At 43.7% G+C, this 19,949-nt stretch overlaps 1 protein-coding gene across 2 annotated transcripts in view; it reads right to left on the bottom strand.

The window, feature by feature from the left end:
- The window catches only part of SPECC1 (sperm antigen with calponin homology and coiled-coil domains 1), a 370,950-nt gene extending 360,181 nt beyond the window's left edge, over positions 1-10,769 (bottom strand). Inside the window, exon 1 of one of the 2 annotated variants that reach the window (XM_044001980.1) lies at positions 10,203-10,769. The gene's annotated coding sequence lies outside the window, so the exon portion shown is untranslated. Of the gene's footprint in view, positions 1-9,349; positions 9,434-10,202 lie in introns of those variants that run through there. The other variant, XM_044001981.1, reaches the window with a different exon arrangement.
- Between the last annotated feature and the right edge of the window lie 9,180 nt (positions 10,770-19,949).

Here is a 19,949-nt window from a genome sequence, read left to right as displayed (position 1 = left end):
TAGTAAGTGTCAAGTGTCTGAGGCAGGATTTGAACTCAGGTCCTCCTGAATCCACAGCTGGTGCTTTATCCACTGTGCCACCTAGCTGCCCCTTCCCATGTAGTCTCAATATCAGCAAGGCTTCTTGAACTTTCAAACAACATCAGAAAAGGGGCTTCTTGACTGTCTTGTATTTCCTGATTCCTAGAAAGCTTTTGGCTTTTAAAACAACCTTCTGACTCTAAATGGGATATGAATAATCTTCTGCCTAAAACTAGCACAAGAAACCCAGGAGGATTGGTCGAGAGGCGGGAGATTTGGGATGAACAAGACATGAATTTGGGGACACAGGCAATGTGGGGATTTGTTTCGCTTGCCTGTGCCTATTGCAAGGGCTTTTTTTTCTTCCTTTTCAGTGGGAAAGCAAAACTAATAAGAATACCAACAAGAAGCACAGATATGGCTCTTCAACAGCTAATAGCGAACATTTATATAGCACTTTAAGTTTCACAAAGCACTTGACAAATATCGCATTTGACCTTCACAATAACCCTAAGAAACAGGTGCTATTGTCATTCCCATTTGACAGATGAGGGAACTGAAGTTGACAGAGGTAAACTGACTTGCCCTGGGTCACACAGCTTCTAAGTTTCAGAAGCTGGATTTGAACTCAGGTCCTGAGGTTTCCAAAGCACTTTCAATATGCTCTCTCAGTTGATCTTCACAGCAACCTCGTGAGGTTAATGTTGTTATTGTTTTACAGATGAGGAAACTGAGGCTGAGAGAGATTAAGATACTAGCCCAGGGTCACATAATTAGCAAATAGATATCTGAAGTAGGCTTGGAACTCAGACCTTCCTGACTCCAAGTCCCACACTCTATTCACTGGGCCACTCATGCCTCTAATTAAAAATTTTAAAAAGAAAAGAAAAAAAGGGAAAAAAAAGAAAAGGAAATGAAGACGTCTAGGAGGCTATCCATGGTAACATAAGCATCAGAGTCAGGATTTAAACCCACATCTTATGACTCCACAACTCCTGCTTTCAAAAGGATAACCCAATTCTTGGGCATTCACACAAACACAACTCAAATTGGAAAATCAAGAGAAACACAAGAAAAATTTTACCACTACAAGATGCCACATTAAGTCAAGAAGTGTCAAAAGACAGCGGCCTGTGATGGGTATCCAATTACCGATAACAGTAAGTGATACTTGATTGATATGTTAGTTTATTTTGTTGAATTACTTTTTCCCCTTTTTTTTTGTTTTTAACAATGTATACCTCACTGAGAGTTTAAGGTTGAGAGGAAGGAATAGATATATTCAGAAATTAAAGTTATATAAAAATAAAAGATATCAATTTTTTAAAGACAGTAAGCACTAGGAGCTCACAGGGTCAAAAGATAAAAGTCCAAGAGGCAATAATAGAAGAGGAAATGACATTGAAAATAAACACAAAATGCATGAGATATTTAGGAGTCAATCTACTAAAGAGCATTTAATATATGTATAGATTCAGATATAAAATACTCCTTAAAGAAACAAAAAGCAAATAGCTGGAGGAATATTCAGTGCACATGAATGGGCCCTGTCAATATAGTAAAAGGGACAATACTACCAAAGTTAATTTACATATTTAATGCTGTACCAGTCAAACTCTAAGAAAAATTCTTTACATAGCTAAACAAAATACTAACAAAATTTATTTAGAGAAGCAAAAGAGCTAGACTATCAAGGGGAATAAAGAAAAAAGATAGGAGCAAAGTGGGAAACAATACTTCTAGGCCTCAAACCATACCATAATGCAGCAGTTATAAAAACATGTTGGTATTAGTTAAAAAATGGAAAAGTAAATCAATAGAACAGACTAGACAAGGAAAAATCAGAAATAATGGAACTCAATCTAAATCTGTTAGGAAAGAACTCCTTATTTGATAACAACTGCTGGGGGCACTGGAAAGCAATCTGGCAGAAATTAGATTCACATCTTACGCCATATTCCACAATACAAAATTGATATGCAACCTGAATTTTTAAGATCATCCCATAAAAATGTTAGAAGAGAAGCAGATCATTTACCTTTCACAGGTATGGGTTAGGAGGTGAATTCTTAAGTAAACAAGGAGTAGAGTCATTTACAAAAGGTTGTTTTGATAAAATGAAATTGAAAAGCTTTGTAAGAAAAAGGAGAAAAAAGGGGAGAAAACTACCATTTACATAACATTTGCTATATGTCAGGCACTGTGCTAAGTACTTTGTTTATTATTTCATTTGATCCCACAATAATTCTTGTTGTGTTGTTATTATCCCCATTTTACAATTGAAGAAATTAAGGCAAATAGAACATGTTACTTGCCCAAGGTCACACAGCTAATAAGTATCTGAGGCTATATTTGAATGCAAGTCTTCCTGACTCTAGACCCACTGCTCTATCTACTGTGCCACAAAATTAATGCATATAGATCAAGAAGAGATTTGGGTAACTGGAAAAAATTTGCATTAACTCTCTCAGACAAGGGTTTGGTATCCAAGATATATGTAGGCAACAAAAATATATTACATCAAAAGCCATTTCCCAATAGATAAGTGATCAAAGGATCGGAACAAGCAATTGTCAAAAGAAAAACAGCAAGCTATTCACAGCCACATGAATGCTCTAAATCACTCATCATAAGAGAAATGCAACTCGAAACACACTTCACTTTACAACCAACAAACTGACAAAGATGAAGAGATGGGAAAAGTCAATGTTGGAAGAGTTGTGGGGAAAAACAATAGACATGTTAATACATTGTTGGTTTGCCTGGGAAAGAAGTACAAACACAACCATTCTGGAAAGCAATTTGGAATTAGGCAAATTAAGTTACTATGATGCTGATAACCTTTGACCTGGAGATTCCACTGATACACCCAAGTCCCAAAATCACTGAGAAAAGAAGTCCCCACATAGACTAAAATATTAATAGTGGCACTTTTTTGGGCCTCAAAGAGCTTAAAAGATAGAAGCCCATTGATAAGGGCATGGCAGAACAAATGGGTGTCCATGAACATAATAGGACATTACTATGCTATCAGAAATGACAAATATCATTAATACAGAAAAGAATGAGAAGACCTACATGAACTGATGCCGAGCAAAGGAAGCAGTGCTAAGAAAACAATGTATATAATGAACATAACAATGCTAATGGAAAGAACAACCATCATGTGAATGTCAAAAAATCACAAAGAACAAACCTGGCCCCAGTAAAGAGATATGAGAAGATACCTCCTCCAATTGCTTTGCAGGGAGTGAAGAACAATGAATGCAATGTCAGATTTATCAATGTATTGATTGATTCTGTTGATTTCTTTCTTTCTCATTTTATTTTTTTTATAATTCTTTATTATAAGAAATGGCTCTCTGGGACAGGATGGGGGACAGATAAAGAGACAGATTTAGATTTTTTAAATCGATTTTTTAAAAACAAATTTAAGTTCTGGGAGCTCAAATGAGAGAAAACACCTATCAGCTGATGTGTTCTAAACAGGTTCATGGATGCTATGGAGTGGAAGAGGGTTTTGAGCTGAGCCTTTTACAACTCTTATTTCTAGTGTCAGAAATTGTCTGAATCAAAGGCAAGTATGTTAAAGTCAGTTAAAAGTTTTGTCTGTGTCTGTGTTTATTTTTACTATTTTAGTTTCTTCGCTCCCTCAACCATCTTCCCACCACCCATGGTCTTAGAACACACAAAAAAAAGGTAGCTAAGAGAATGGGAAATATCTTTATAGTGTGATACTCTCTCTGCAATAAAAGGTCCCTGAAGATGTGTATTACTGGATAAGAAAAAGCAATACCAATAAAGGGGGAAAAGGAGCATACTTGTTAGATGCAGTCAACTCATTTTCCCCTTTTCCATGTTGACAAGAAAATGTTTGCACCAGACTGAGAGCATTGGCCATAAACAAAAATGGCATGCTGGAGAGGCTAGCAGTGAACTGGTCCAGCCTTTCAGAAAACAATTTAGATCTATGCCCCCAGAGTGAAGGAAATAGAACCAGAAGAACGATTTACACAATAGCAACAACATGGTAGAAACAATTTTGAAGGGCTCAAGAGAGTGGATCAACACAATGGCCAATCACAATTCCAGATGCTGCCCCCCACCCCACCCCACCTCCTGACCGAGAAGTGATGGATACTTTGGAGGGACAGAAGACAGATGGAGACACACAGCCCATTTTCTAAACAGAGTCATTGGGGGGATTTGTTTTCTATCCTTTTTTCAATTGGGGGCAATGGAACAGGTGGAAAGGAGAAAAGGCAGATTTTGGTTAATTGAAAATTTTAATTTAATTTTCAAAATGTTAACATTCTCTGTGGACTCAATGAATGACAGCAAAGGAGAAAGCTTAGACCTAGACAGATGGCAAATAAATACATCTCCCTTCTAGAAGAGACTGGAGATCAGGGGTCGAGGTGAGGGGTGAGGTTATGGCTGTGGAACATTACCCATATGATCAAACACAATCGATGTGTTGGTTAGTTTTGATGAAATGCTTCCTCCCTTCCCTTTTTTGGACTCATTGTTATAAAGGATGATTCACTGGGTAGGGGAGAAAGAGAGATATATTGAGAAATGAAGGTCATATAAAAACAAAATATCTCAATAACTTTTTTAAAAATTTAAGCCATAAATAAGGAAGACCTGAGTTAAAATCCAGTCTCAGATACTTACTTCCTGTGGCAGGTCACTAAACCTCTGCCTGCCTTAGTTTTCTCATCTATAAAATGGGGATAATAACAGCATCTATTTCCCAAGGTGGTTATGAGGCTCACTTAAGATAATATTTATAAAGCACTTTGCAAACCTTAAAGCACTATGTAAGTGCTAGCTATACTACAATTACTATTACTCTTTTTTTTTTTTTGGTGGGGCAATGGGGGTTAAGTGACTTGCCCAAGGTCACACAGCTAGTAAGTGTCAAGTGTCCGAGGCCGGATTTGAACTCAGGAACTCCTGAATCCAGGGCTGGTGCTTTATCCACTGCGCCACCTAGCTGCCCAATTACTATTACTCTTGCTGCACCTATTACTTACTACTATTAGCAGTACTACAACTATTACAACTACTACCACCACCACTACCACTAATACTATTATTGCTACTACAACAATTACTACTACCACTATTATTACTACGACCATCACTACTAGCAATATCTCTACTACTACCATGATTTCTACTACTACCACTACTACCATACCTGCTACTGCTACTACTACACCACCACAAATACTACTACCACTACTATTGCCACCACTACTACCACTACTACCATTACTACTACTACTACCACCATCATTGCTCCTGATGCTCCTGTTATTACTACACAAAGTGGCACTGGAACATTTCTTTTTTCCTTTCTTTCATTTTTTTTTGATGAGGCAATTGGGGTTAAGCGACTTGCCCGGAGTCACACAGCTAGTAATTGTTAACTCAAATCTGAGGTCAGATTTGAACTCAAGTCCTCCTGAATCCAGGGCCAGTGCTCTATCCACTGTGCCACCTAGCTGCCCCTGGAACATTTCTTAGAATCAATCAACAAGCACCTACTTACTATGTGCCAGGCACTTGGCAAAGTCAAGTAGTCCTGGGGACTCAAAGAGTTTCACTTCAGTTGGAGACGACATGTCCTGATTTAGGAATCTACCCAATCCTATTTTCTAGGATAGAATGGGGGCTTCGGGAGGTGGGGCATGAGGAAGGGCATCGTGGAAAAGGTGGCATCTGAATAGAGTTCTCAAGGAAACAAAGGCTTCTGATTCCTACAATAGTAGGAAATGGACAAAGGAGGATAAACTCGGGTCTTTTGAAAGCCTCACCCAGTTTGCAAAGATCAGAAGCCAAATATAAAAAATCTTACGTCGGGGATCTAACTGAAAAAATGTGAAAAACCTCAGAGACTGTGAAATTAGAAACATATTTCCTAGGGAGGAGAGAGAAAATAACAGTTTGAGACCATGCAAAAATGACTTCTGATCTGGTTACCAGCGGAGTGTCTATTAATGGTAAGAAGAAGAGCCAAATCAGGAGGGGAGGGGTTCATTCAGTAACTGCATAACTACATGACAAAAAAACGGGCCTCTACATAAGCTAGTTTGGGCTGTACAACTGAAGCAATCTTTGATGAAACTCAAGGGCTGATGGAGGAGGGGGTGGGGTGCACTTCACAGGTTAGCCATCTCCTGACTCCATGCCTTTGCATTGGCTGTCCCTCATGCCTGAAACGCTTTCCCTCTTCATCTCACCCCCCACCCCCCAGTTTCCTTCTCCCAGCCCTCCTTAACCTTAGTACCTTTTAATAAAAATTTTTTTTTAATTTTTATTTTTTGCAGGGCAATGAGGGTTAAGTGACCTGTCCAGGGTCACACAGCTAGTAAGTTTTAAGTGTCTGAGGCCGTCTTTGAACTCAGGTCCTCCTGAATCCAGGGCCGGTGCTCTACCCACCTAGCTGCCCCAGTGCCCAGTGCCTTTTTTTTTTTTTTTTTAAAGAATGTAAGCCGGGGTTGCCTTATTTAGGTTTGTTTTCCTATCCTCAGTGCTTGGCACATTTTGTCGTTGTTGTTGTTTGGTCATGTCCAACTCTTCATGGCCCCATCTAGAGTTTTGCTGGCAAAGATACTAGAGTGGTTTTGCCATTTCCTTCTCCAGCCCATTTGTCAGACGAGGAAACTGAGGCAAACAGGGTTAAGTAACTTGCCCGGGGTCACATAGCTAGTAAGTGTATGAGGATGGATTTGAACTTGGGAAGATGAGTGTCCCTGACTCCAGGCCTGGCACTCTATCCATTGTGCCACCTAACTGCACATAGTAGGTGCTTAATAAATTGCTCATTGATTGGCTGAAGACCTGGACAAGAATATCACAGGATGATAACATTTGGAGTTCTGCACCTTTTCAAAAATCTGTGATGTGGTGAAGCTATACTCTGACATTCAGAGACTGAGGGACATCTCTTGGGGAGAGTATGGATTGGTATTTGGGGGCTGGTGAAGTTTACTGGCATCAGAACTCTTGCCCTTCCCTTTCCCACTTTACTTCTTCACTGAAATGAGAGGGGGAGTCATTTGGGATTTGTGGTTCAGTTGTGTCCAAGTCTTTGTGACCCCATGTGGGGGTTTCTTGGCAAAGATCCTGGAGTGGTTTTTGCCATTTTCTTCTCCAGCCCCTTTTACAGATGAGGAAACTGAGGCAAACAGGGTTAAGGGACTTGCCCAGGGTCACCTGGCTAGCAAGTGTCTGAAGTGGATTTGAACTCATTAATTCATTAAATGAATTTTTAAAATTAAATTTAATTCATTAAATGAATCTTCCTGATTCCAAGCCTGGTGCTCTATCCACTATGTCATCCAGCTGCTGCCTCTCATTTAGAACAATAACATAATAACTGACACCAACAGTTCTTTAGAAACAACATCGCATAGTGTGCAGCATGTGGAAGACCAGAAATCCGCAGCTGAGAAGTATTTGAAAGGCCGTCTAGTCCCTCTTTTCACAAATGAGGAAACTGAGGCCCATGGAGATTCAGCAACTTTCCCAAAGCCATACAGGGAGCCATTAACCAACTTGTTCAGGGTCTATCAGTTAGTAATGTGCTGAACAACTACTGTGTGGGGGGGATATAAAAGCAAAAATGAAACCCTTCTTGTCTTCAAAGAGTTAACATTCTAGAAGGGAGACAGCATGTCCCCAAATACCCAGAGCTTCCTGGCTCCAAGTCTAGCATTCTGGGCACCAGGACTTATTGAGGTTCTAGATTCCCAGGTTCTGCCATCTGACCTCCAGAAAAGCTTTCCTGGGCCCTTCTATCCACAAAGTAGCCGGGACCCCCTCCCCAATGTGTGTTGTCTCTCCCCTGATAAGGATGTAAGGATCCTGAAAGCAGAAGTTGACTCTGTTTTCTGTTTGTTATGCCCACTTCTTGGCACACTGATTTCTTATCACAATTAAGTATCGAATAAATGCTGCTTTCATTCACTTATTCTTATTCTTTTTTTTTTTTTTTTTAGTGAGGCAATTGGGGTTAAGTGACTTGCCCAGGGTCACACAGCTAGTAAGTGTTAAGTGTCTGAGGCTGGATTTGAACTCAGGTCCTCCTGACTCCAGGGACAGTGCTCTATCCACTGCGCCACCTAGCTGCCCCTCATTCACTTATTCTTAAAAAGAAATAAATCAAGCACTGGGCAAGTAGCACTTCTTTCAAGATCCGACTGACCCCACATCAACATCGACCGCTAATAGCAAGAAAATAACCAGCAGACAAAGCTTGACCCTTCTGGGGGGTTTGTCATTTGAGTAATATTCTTCTGTTTGGTGTCAACACAATGTCACTATCCCCATCCTTTGGCATTCTTATGATTCATGAAAGAACCAGACCAGCCCCCATTGGAACTCAGCCTGAATTATCACTGAAGTCTAGAGCCAGTCAAAGACCCCAGTCTGCTCATGTAAAGCTCATATCAATGCCCTGCATGTACTCACTTTCTTCAAAATGCTGCAGAATACTCCCTTCAAGGCCCACATCTGGGGCCACCTCCTCCATGAACCTCTCCCCTCTCCCTTCCCCCCAGTGAAAATGATCTGTCTTTCCTCAAATTTCTCATACTCTCTTACCTCAACATCTCCTGTGACCTCTTAGTCTCCCTCCTCTAGGTCATTCCTCTATTATTTTTTCATACTAATTCCTTGAGAGCCAGATCTGCGCCAATATCTTTGCATTTCTGGATTTTACTACATGACCTTTCTTATACATAGTAGGTGCTTTATAAAGGTTCATTTAATTGGGGGGAAGGGGAAGCCGATCCAATTAAGGTCAATTTCTGCACGGGACATTTTTAATGTGTTTATTTATCTTGCTTTTCTTCACTGGTCATAAATATATCTCTAAATGACATTTGACATCCCAAACGGGCCATCCCAAGAGGCTGGCTGGCTCAGATACGGCTCTCCTCGAGGTGAAAAAACCTTATCTCAGGCCTCTAGTTACTGCAGTAACAGATAAGCATTTGAACTGGTCCAAGGTAATTTCTCCAGCAGGGGGCAAAATGAGCACACAGTAGTTAAAAAAAAAAAATGTCCCCTACTTATTATATAAGCTTACTTCTTGGTGCCGAAATCCCCCAGGAGAGTAAAAGCACAATAGAGGTTTGTGTTCTCCATTTACTTGTCTTCCGACATAAATCTAGTTCCACTGCAAAGATTTCTGGGCAAAGGTGATCACTGGCCCCCTAGGCCCCCCCCCCTTTGCCCAGGGGCTCATAAAGTGAATTGGCCCACACTGCTGAGGAGTTGGCTCTGAAATGGCAGCCTTAGTTAGGGACCTTACCTTGAACTCCCATGGGCCAGGTGTGTACATCTCACAGCTGCGGAACAAGGGGTCACACAACCTGCCCCCGTGGGCCCTGTCTAGATTCTGTCTGACGGGGATGAAAGGGTTCATTGAGCTGATTCTCTGTGAACCCCACAAAATCATCGGGGGACCCATCTTCCCCACCTTTCCCTGAAGGTAAGCTAAGCTAAGGGAGCTGTCCAAACAAGGGACGGGGCCAAGGGCAGCACGGCTTCATTTCAGACACAGAGGTGGCTGGGAAGGGGGTGAGGGGATCCCTCCTCTTGGGTGTCAGGGGCTAGCCAGCAGCCTGGACCTTCAGGCCACCTTTCCTCCCGTCCCTGGGGCTGCATGCCAATCCCAGGCATGCCCGCTGGGGCCAGAATGCCTCCTCACCACGCAAAGGGGGCAAAGGGTACACCTGGGCCCCAGCAGTGTCATGGGAAGGTAGCCCTGGGGGGGCACCCTAGGATAGGAAGGAAAAGGGGGGAGGCGGGTGGGGAGAGGTCCCTCCACCTCACCCTGTCTCAGCCCCAGCAGAGGGTACGAGGCGGGGGCAGGAGGATGCATTCCAAGGGGAAAGGAAAGAGGCGGCAGTCCCGTCTGGCCCCGAGCCTTTCCTTCCCCGGGCTCCTGGTCCTCAGCTTCTCCCTCCCTCCATTCCTTCCTCCCTCCCTCCTTGTGTCTTGCTCTCCCTCCCTCCCGGCAGGTGCTGCACCGGCTCTGCAGGACTGACGGGCTCTTGCTCAGGGATGCAGCAGCAGCAGCAAGGGCAGGGGCAGGGGCAGAAGCAGGGGCAGGGGCAGCAGCTGCAAAAGAAGAAGAGCGGGGCAGCACGCGCATCCCTCACCTGTGCCCTCCCGCCCTCCCGCAGCAGCCGGGCCGGTGCCGGGGCAGCGCAGCAGCAGGTTGGTCTAGCCTCGCGGATGCTCTGCGTCCCGAGGAACCCTCAGGCGCCTGAGACTAGCGCCCGCGTCCGCCAGGGGGCGAGAGGAAAAGCGGAGCCCGCGAGGAACACTGGGAAGTGTAGTCCAGCGGCGCCGCGGCGGAGGCCGGAGAGATCCAGGGGCCGAGGAGGACTACACATCCCGGCGTGCCCAGCAGGCCAAACTTCAGACTTGAGAGCGCTCCCACTCCCTCCTTATCTCAGCCTGGGCTGGGCTGCGAAACCGGGAGCTGCGAAGGGGTCGCCCGGGATCAGGCTGGGTTTCCTTGGGTGTAGAAGTATAGGGAAGAGGGGGCGGCTAGGTGGCGCAGTGGATAAAGCACCGGCCCTGCATTCAGGAGTACCTGAGTTCAAATCCGACCTCAGACACTTACTAGCTGTGTGACCCTGGGCAAGTCACTTAACCCCCATTGCCCCGCAAAAAAAAAAAAAAAGTGTAGGGAAGAAAGTTCTGCCCCACGTGAGCCTGAGCTTTCCGCGGGCTTCTCTTTAGGTCTTAGAATCATAGCTATTGAGCCAGAAGGCACCTTAGAGGTCATCTAGTCCAGGCTTTCTTAAACTTCCACTTGCGACCCCTTTTCCCCCGAGAAATATTTAAGTGACCCCCAGATATAGGTATATAAGATAGATATACATAACCTTTTACTGTTGCCAAATTTTTCTCAGCCCCCATTCAGTTACCCCGATATGGGGTCGTGACCCACAGTTTAAGAAGCTAGAATCTAGTCCACCCCACTCCATCTTCCAGAGGAGGAACCCGAGGCCAGAGAGCGCCCATGGTTTGCCTGAGGTTTCACTTCCCATAGCTGACACGGTCAAGATTCAAACTCGGGGTCTAACAGAAGCCGGCCCGCTTTCTATCGCCAGCTCATGCTATCAACTTGAAAACCCCATGATGCTAATGCTCCTCTTGGGAGCCCTGCCCCCGTGTGTCCACCTTCCCAGACCTAGCATCCATCGCTGCCCTCCAAAGTCTCTACAATGCATCCAGACTGGCTTTCTTGTCCCTGATGCACCACGTTCCATTACCACACCTTTGCTCACGTCGGTCCCCATGCCTAGAATGCAATCCCTTCTTGCTCCTCATTCTTTGAATTCCCAGTTTCTTTGAAAGCTCAGCTCGATCCTTCCTGAGGTTGGTGGCTCCGAGGTGGGAGGCTGGACTGGGAGTCAGGAAGATCTCCGGTTGAATTCCGGCTCCACTACTTAACATTAGCTTGGGATTCTGGGTGAGCCATTTAATCTCTCAGCCTCCTTTTCCTCATCTTTTCAAATGAGAAATGGAAAGGAAATGAACTTCATCTTTACAGATTTTACGATGAGGGAGGTGGACTCTATGGTCCCCCTTGCAACTTTCCATCTCAGGACCCAGGAGACCTTTTCTGTCTCGAGGGGCTGTTAGTGTTACCCCTGAAGTAATTTTTGTAAAGTGCCCGGCATATATATGGTATGTGCGTAATAAATATTCATTCCCTTTTATCATGTAAATACTGACAAGTGTAAAAGTGTTTCCTCCTATAGAAGGTAAGCTTTTTGAGGGCAAGGACTTTCCTTGTCTGTCTTTATATTCCTAGTACCTAGAAGGTGCTTAATGAATCCATGGAAGAGTTAATAGGAGCCAGACACTCACAGACCCTGGGATACAAGCACAAAGAACGAAGCAATCCCTCCTTACAAGGATAAGTGTAACTAAGCTTCCAAGTTTGGGGCATATTCCTGCTGTTGGTATGCAGGTGGAATTCTGGACTAATGGAGGAAATACCCATGGAATACTTCATCCCTCCCACAGGGACCGGATGGGTGGGAGAGCCATGTGGCCCCAGACTCGCTTAGGGATAGAGTGCAGAAATGAGCAGAGAGAACGACTTTGGAAAGTGCAGGCATGTAGAGGACGCTGGATCCTCGGCATGTCCTGATTTCTGGCTTTCTTCTCTAGAGACTTTCGAGAATTTCCCTTTGGGTGAAATCGGGGCCTGTCTTGGTTGAGCTGAGATTTTGTTTTGTTTCCGTCTAAAGAACTCGTTTGCTTTCTGGTGTATGCTCATCTCGGATTTTGGCCCGCAGTTCTGCAGGGACTGGCTCGACGTTCACTATTTATGATTGTCTTTTGTGTAGCCAGCCTTTGGTGGGAAGGAGTTAAGCCTGCTGGTGTGAGCTGAATGGAATCCTGCCCCCTCTAAGGCGCAGCAACTAAAATCATGCCCCGGGATGTATACTTATGTCTAAATTCTATTTAGGAGAGTAGAGAGATGAAATTCTATTCCGGTGCCCCTCTCACAGACTGGAAGAAGTAACAGCCAGCTTTGTCCTCTGTCTCCTGTTCCCTTCAAGGTGGTTGTCATTTTTATTGTTGTCATTTGTTGTTGTTTGTCCTTTTGTTCCGGAAGAGGACCATGACAACATCAGGATGATGTCATGACTTTCGCCGATTGGATTTCGGTGAGGGAGGGTTTTGCAGGTCACCAACCTCACTCTCTCCTCCAAGGCCATCTGGGTCCACTGACAAGTTATACATCAGGACGACTGGAGATGGCCCTGGATGGGTTGTTGTGGTTGTTGTTGATTTGTTTTTAGGCATTTGGAGTGGAAGTCTCTCTTGGAGAAGGATGGACAAGATTCCAAAGATATCTTCAAAGGCCTCCCTCCAACCACATTTAGATAACTCATGTGAACATCACTATGGGTACGTATACACACACACTCTATATAAATAAATACTTGTTTGTAGTTTATTTTTATTTTTTGTGGGGCAATGAGGGTTAAGTGACTTGCCCAGGGTCACACAGTTAGTGTCTGAGGCCAGATTTGAACTCAGGTCTCCCTGAATCCAGGGCTGGTGCTTTATCCACCAAGCCACCTAGCTGCCCCATAAATAAATATTTGTTAAGTGATCAATGGATAGACTTTAGCTCTCTGGGTCTTGGTTTCCTCATCTCTAAAATGGGGATAACAAATGGTACTGCAGAAAGGACCACTGGATTTAGACAGAGAAGATCTGGGTTCTAGTACCAGTTCTGTGGATTTGAGTAGGACCTTTTCCCTTTTTGGACTTCAAATTCTTCATCTGTAAAACAAAAGGCTGAGACTAGGTAACCTCTGAGGCCTCTTCAATTAAGAAATTTTCTTTAACTTCCTTGAAATGTGTGGATAAGCCCTTGATGCACTTGAAAGGGCCATAGTATGTTTTGCAGCCATTGGATGAAGGACATATGAAGCCACCCAGGAAACACTTATGATTGGCTGGTTGAAAATAACCCATCATCCTTCTTGGCTGCCTATAAAAATATTGAGCTGGTTCATAGTCAGAGTGCAGTGGCAAGCTAGTCTGGTAGTAGAAGCACCCCAGCTGAGCCCTGGAGGGAAGATTGCTTGGGAGCCAGAAAGAGTTTCTCTCTATCTCCCCTGCCCCAAGTGACCACATTAGTTTGGGAGAGCTAGAAATCCCAGCTGAGTTCCCACGAGTGACCAAAAATGATAGAAGTGGCCTCCAGAGAGGTGGTGACTGTGACGATTAAAAATATAAGATATGGGGGCAGCTAGGTGGCGCAGTGGATAGAGCACCGGCCCTGGATTCAGGAGGACCTGAGTTCAAATGTGGCCTCAGACACTTGACACTTACTAGCTGTGTGACCCTGGGCAAGTCACTTAACCCCCATTGCCCTGCAAAAAAACCAAAAACCAAAAAAAAATATAAGATATGGTAGCTAGGTAATTTAATCACTTTATTAATATGGTTGGCAGATTATTAATAAAATGAGGTCTATGGCTGTCCCTCTCAGACCAAAGGCCCCTTCCTCAAGCTTAGGTTTTGGTTCTTATACCTTTCCCCTGTAGGAGGTCCATCACATAATAATCAAATCTAATTGGTTAGCATCATTCAAATCTAATTGGTTGACATGATTTGAAGGTGGGTTATATTAAAATGAAGTCCGGGGATACTGACTCAAGTAAAGATGACATCAGGGAAAACTGTAGAGACCCCCACCCAAGGTGACAGAGGCACAATGGTTCCTCCCTAGAACTGGTTCATGCAGGTCAAATCTCTTTAGTAAAGTCCTTTGGCTTATCTAGACGAAATAATCTGTCTCCTCCCAAGACTCCTTTTGTGGGTTTGGGTTTGACCTAGATGAGATCTGAAGAAATCTCTCGAGGAGATCTTGTCTTTGAGTGGAGGGAAGAGGGGACTAAACAGGGGAGATCTCTGGGTACCCCCAAGATATTGATTATTAATAATTATTTCTCACATGACCTATAGCAGAGAAAGCGTCTGCCAACAGGTACAGAAAAGCATTCACCCAAGGATGGCAATAGTTTCAGAGAATAAGACCCTCAATGGGAGAGGGAAATGACAGTTGTGGACTTAGTGCAGTGCCAGCCCTTAGAGGCCAGCAGAGAGCTACCCCTAAAAGGAAATTCATGAGGTTACTAATAAGTGTGTTAAAATTGTATCTTGTTCTGGTGCCCCTGACCACGTCTTCTCCTCTTTCTAGTCAGTAAGCAAGTTTAAGGAAGAAATAAGATGGCAAAGGGAACCTGGAACTCACACACAAACTGTCTCAAAGATAAAAAGAGCATAATTTGCAGATTCTTTCATATAGTAATAAATTTCACAACTGAGTAATATATGCCTGTCAAAGTTCTATAATTCTATGATATAAAAATTCTAGATAAAATCCAGACCAGCAGAACATCAAAAAGGTGCTGACAACTTTGGAATGGTGACTTGGAAACTTTAAGGATAATTTTGAGATGATTTGGATGTGTTAATGATAGGAGTTGGTCTGTTTCCCCCCCAAAAAATCCTATAAAAATGAGACTTCAAACTCCTACCCTCTGAGCCCTCTTTCATCTCTGTTGGGTCTGTGCTTCCTAGTGCTCCCAATTCTAATCCATGATTACATGAGCGGTACTCTCTGCCTATTCCTCCCTCCCCCCCTTTCCCCATCCTCTTCCTCACTCTGCCTTCCTTCACCATCTTATTTCCCTGTCATGAGCTGCATCATCTCCCTCTGTATCCCTCCTCACTTTTTAGCTGTGCCTCACTAAGGTGTGATTGGCCCCCCTTGTCCAACTGCCAATTCTCATCTTACCCCCATGAGTACCCAAAGAACTGGGTGTGCCAGTCTAATTTTATAATTTTGTATATTATCAATTCACTGACGTAGATAAGGACTTCTAGTAACCAGATATTGTGAGTATACCCTTTGGCCCCAAGTGTTTTCTACACTTGTGACTCACTACCAATATATTTAAAGTTTGAGTCTATTCTCCTCAAGTACCTGATGTTTTTAGGGAGATAGTGTGCCTCCAGTTTGGAGGGAATATTTTGTGCCAATCACTCATACTATGTGATTGTAGTAAATACCTTTGCTAAAAGCTTACTAGTGCTGCTGACTGACTATTAACAGGAAGCACAGTGGTGGGGGTTTGTGAGTGACAGTACTAGAAACTCAGGCCCTCACTGACCCAAGTCATCAAATAGTACCATGAGACATTGTTGTTGTCCTTCATTCTCAAAGAGGACCATGATATTGGGGTGATGTCATGACTTGCAGTGAATTGAATTGGATTTAAGTGAAGGAGGGCTGTTGAAAAGTTACCAACATCATTCTCTTCTCCAAAGCCACCTGGGTCCAGTGGCAAGATATATATATATATATATATATATATATATATATATATATATATATATATATATATACACACATATATATAAAATCAGACAGCTAGTAAATGTCTGAGGTGAGATTTGAACTCAGGTCTTTCCAACCTCAGGGCCAGTGCTCTATCCATTGTACCACCTAGCTGCCCCTACCATAAGACTAGTAGCTGTCAGCTACCCTCTGGGGATTCAGTCTGCCAATGTGAGTAGGAGTTAAAGAAGTAATTCCAGAGGATGTAAATACAAAATGATGGGATTGAGGGTGGAGGAAGGAAAACCAACAACTGGAAAAATAAAGAAAGGTCTTATACAGGAGGGTCCAGATGTCAGCTGGAATAGAGGGACCTTCCTAAGAGATGCTGAAGGGATATGAGTGTCCAGACTCAAGCTCCCTGTCTCCATTGGTGTGACAGGAGAATACAGAAGATCAGCTGCCATGCTGGAGATGCTCACTGGGTACCAGCGAATGTTTCCGTTGCAGGATTTTGCTGCCGCCCAGTGGAAAGAAGTGGAATTAAGCTCCTGGAAGCCTGAATTGGAAAAGGGGAAGGTTGACTACATTGAACAAATATTTATTAAATGTTTACTGTGCACAAGATTCTATGCCCCCCCAAGAAACCCCCAAAACAAACAAAAAAACCTAATCCATTCCCTTTCTTTCCCTTTCTTTTTTAAATGTGAATTTTATTGAGGGTAAACAACACATGAACTGAAAATTTATTCTCAAAAGCAAGATAATTTGAAAGGAGAAAATGCTAGCAACTAGGAGAATAAGAAAAGGCTTCCTAGAGGTACGACACCTGATCTGAGCTTTGAAGGGAGCTAGGGAGGGAATGAGGGAGTCATCTAGCCTGGAGGAATATTCAGGCTATAGAGAGGAAAATGGAACACTAAGTCTGGGGACTAGCAAAGCAACAATCCAGTCACATGAAGGGAAGTGATGTGAAGAAACAGTAGGGAGTCTGGGGCCTGCTTCTGAAGGGTTGAGGATTTCATTTTTTGTTCTCAATTAAGACTATTTTAAGATTAATTATACCGTAGTATAGCATATTATATTATGAAGATTAATTTAAGATGATGGAGCAAGGGAGCTATGTGGCCAAACTTTTGTTCTTTTGGAAAATCATTTTGGCAGCCCAGCAGAATATTCCCTTTTCCATCAAGCATTTTGGTTTTATTTTTGTTTTTTTGCAGGGCAATGAGGGTTAAGTGACTTGCCCAGGGTCACACAGCTAGTAAGTGTCAAGTGTCTGAGGCTGAATTTGAACTCAGGTCTTCCTGAATCCAGGGCTGGTACTTTATCCACTGCACCATGTAGCTGCCCCATTAAGCATTTTTTAAATGTTTCTGGAAATTGATGATTGATGCTGTTGATCGTATGACATTTGGGAAACCATGGAGAGCTTTCAACCATTCCAAGTTGCCCCCAACATTTTCCTGGAAATGCTGTTATGGTTGTGAAGCTTGGAATGCCAGAGTTTCCAAAGAAACAGTGGGTACAAGTAGGAGACAGCACCTTTCTAACTCACCTGTTCATAAGAAGTATCATTAGAGGAGGCAGCTAGGTGGCACAGTGGATAGAGCACCGGCCCTGGATTCAGGAGGACCTGAGTTCAAATCCGGCCTCAGACACTTGACACTTACTAGCTATGTGACCCTGGGCAAGTCACTTAACCCTCATTGCTCAGCAATAAAAAAAAAAGTAACATTAGAGACATCACTGAGAAAGTGTATGATTCTAAAACGAAGTGGTCCTGTGTCATAGGCCACAATCTGGTGCTTCGGGTTTAGAAATTAGATATTCATATATGAACAGGTAACTTCAAGACGTTTCCTTAACCAAAGAATGGAAAGGTCATTTAGGAAGGCTGTAGTATTGAGTCATTCGGCTGTAGATTCCTGGCCTCCGTCTGGATCATGCTGGTCCACTGGGCAGGGGGAGCTGCTGCTAACTCTTTGGCTTTTTGTACCCTGGCCAACAGGAAGCCTGAGCCTTGACCCCCTGATCCAATCAGATCTCCAGGATGGTTTTTAAATCTTTTAAGGAAAAACTAGCTAAGCTAATGAGGCATACCCTACCTATCGGTGGCAAAATATTAAAGATCAAAGGTCTTCTAAAGCAGTTGGCAAACTTGCAGCTAGTGCAATTGGGGAATAATTAATAACATCAATAAAAATATAATATAACATGGATAATGTTAGTTTGTGGTTTTCTGAGTCAATATCCTAGGGACAGCTAGGTGGTACACAGTGCATAGAGCACCAGGCCTGGAGTCAGGAAGACCTGAGTTCAAATCTAGCCTCAGACATTTACTAGCTGAGTGACCCTATGCAAGTCACTTCACCCTGTTTGCCTCAGTTTCCTCATCTGTAAAATGAGCTGGAGAAGGATTGGCAAACCACTCCAGTATATTTGCTAAAAAAAAATCCCAAACAGGGTGATGGAAAGTTGGACACAATTGAGAAGCTACTGAGCTGAAAGTCAATATGCTATCCACCATTTCAATGGATTTAGGGTCATTCCCAGACAGCCCTAATCTCAGGAACATGAGAGGGTGGGAGGAAAAGAAAAAAGAAAACAAAAAGGCAATGTCATCATAATGTAAATAATCAATGTAACATCCCCCTGAAGGAGTGATAGAATATGCAGAAGAATGAAGACCCCCTTCAGAAAGACCAAGACTAGTACCTCAAAACCTGCTCCATGTGGCAGATGATGCCAAGTGTTTCCCAGTGAGTAGATCTCCCAGAAAAGATCAGTGATAACGAGAGAAGCAGATGTACTAGAACACAGAGGAAGACACTTGTTCCCAGCCTTGGTCCTCATCAGAAGGCTGGATCACATGAAAGAAAGTAACAGTCATTCTATTCTGGCAAGCCCGGCAGTGGCAGGAGCATGGCTATGAGTGCTGCTGATGCTCCCCCTGTGCTGGGGCCCACTCCATAGGGACTCCTCACTCAGCCCTCCCTGGAAGAAAGACAGAGACAGAGACAGAGAGACAGACAGAGAGAGACAGAGAGACAGAGACAGACAGAGAGACAGAGACAGACAGAGAGACAGAGAGACACACACACACAGAGACAGAGACAGATAGACAGAGACAGAGAGACAGAGACAGACAGAGACAGAGACACACACAGAGAGACAGAGACAGACAGAGAGAAACAGAGACAAAGAGACACACACAGAGAGACAGAGAGAGACAGACAGAGAGAGGTACACACATAGACAGAGAAAGACAAAGACAGAGACACACACAGAGAGACAGAGACAGAGAGACAGAGACAGACAGAGACAGAGAGGCAGAGACAGACAGAGAGACAGAGACAGACCGAGAAACAGAGACAGACCGAGAAACAGAGAGACAGAGAGAGGCACACACATAGAGAAAGACAAAGACAGAGACAGAGAGAGACACATACACAGAGACAGAGAGACAGAGAAACCGAGACAGAGACAGAGAGAGACAGAGACAGTGAGAGGCAGACACACACAGAGACAGACAGAGACAGAGAGACAGAGACAGAGAGAGGCAGAGAGAAAGACACACACAGAGACAGAGAGAGAGACAGAGATAGACAGAGACAGAAAGAAGAGAAGAGAAAAGAAAAGAGACAGAGAGAAAGGGAGGGAGGGAAACAGAGAGACAGAAAGGGAGGGAGAGAAGGGGAAAGAGAGAAAGGGAGAGAGAGAAGGGGAAGAGAAGAAAGAGACAGAGAGGGAGGGAAGGAGAGAAGAGAGAAAGGGACAGGAGGAGGAGGGAGAGAGGAGAAAGAGACAAGGACAAAGAGAGGGAGGGAGGGAAGAAAGAGAGAGGGAGAGGGGAGAGACAGACAGAGGAAGAGAGAGAGAGAGATGAGAAAAAGGGAGGGAGATAAGGGGAAAAGAGGCAGAAATAGAGAAGTAGAGACAAATTAAGAGAGAGAGAGAGAGAGAGAGAGAGAGAGAGAGAGAGAGAGAGAGAGAGAGAGAGAGAGAGAGAGAGAGA

This window comes from Dromiciops gliroides, chromosome 4 (genome assembly GCF_019393635.1).
Source record: "Dromiciops gliroides isolate mDroGli1 chromosome 4, mDroGli1.pri, whole genome shotgun sequence".
In the NCBI taxonomy this organism is placed as follows: Eukaryota; Metazoa; Chordata; class Mammalia; order Microbiotheria; family Microbiotheriidae; genus Dromiciops; species Dromiciops gliroides.
The sequence above is the reverse complement of the archived record's forward strand: the minus strand, read 5'-3'. Positions and strand labels throughout refer to the sequence as shown.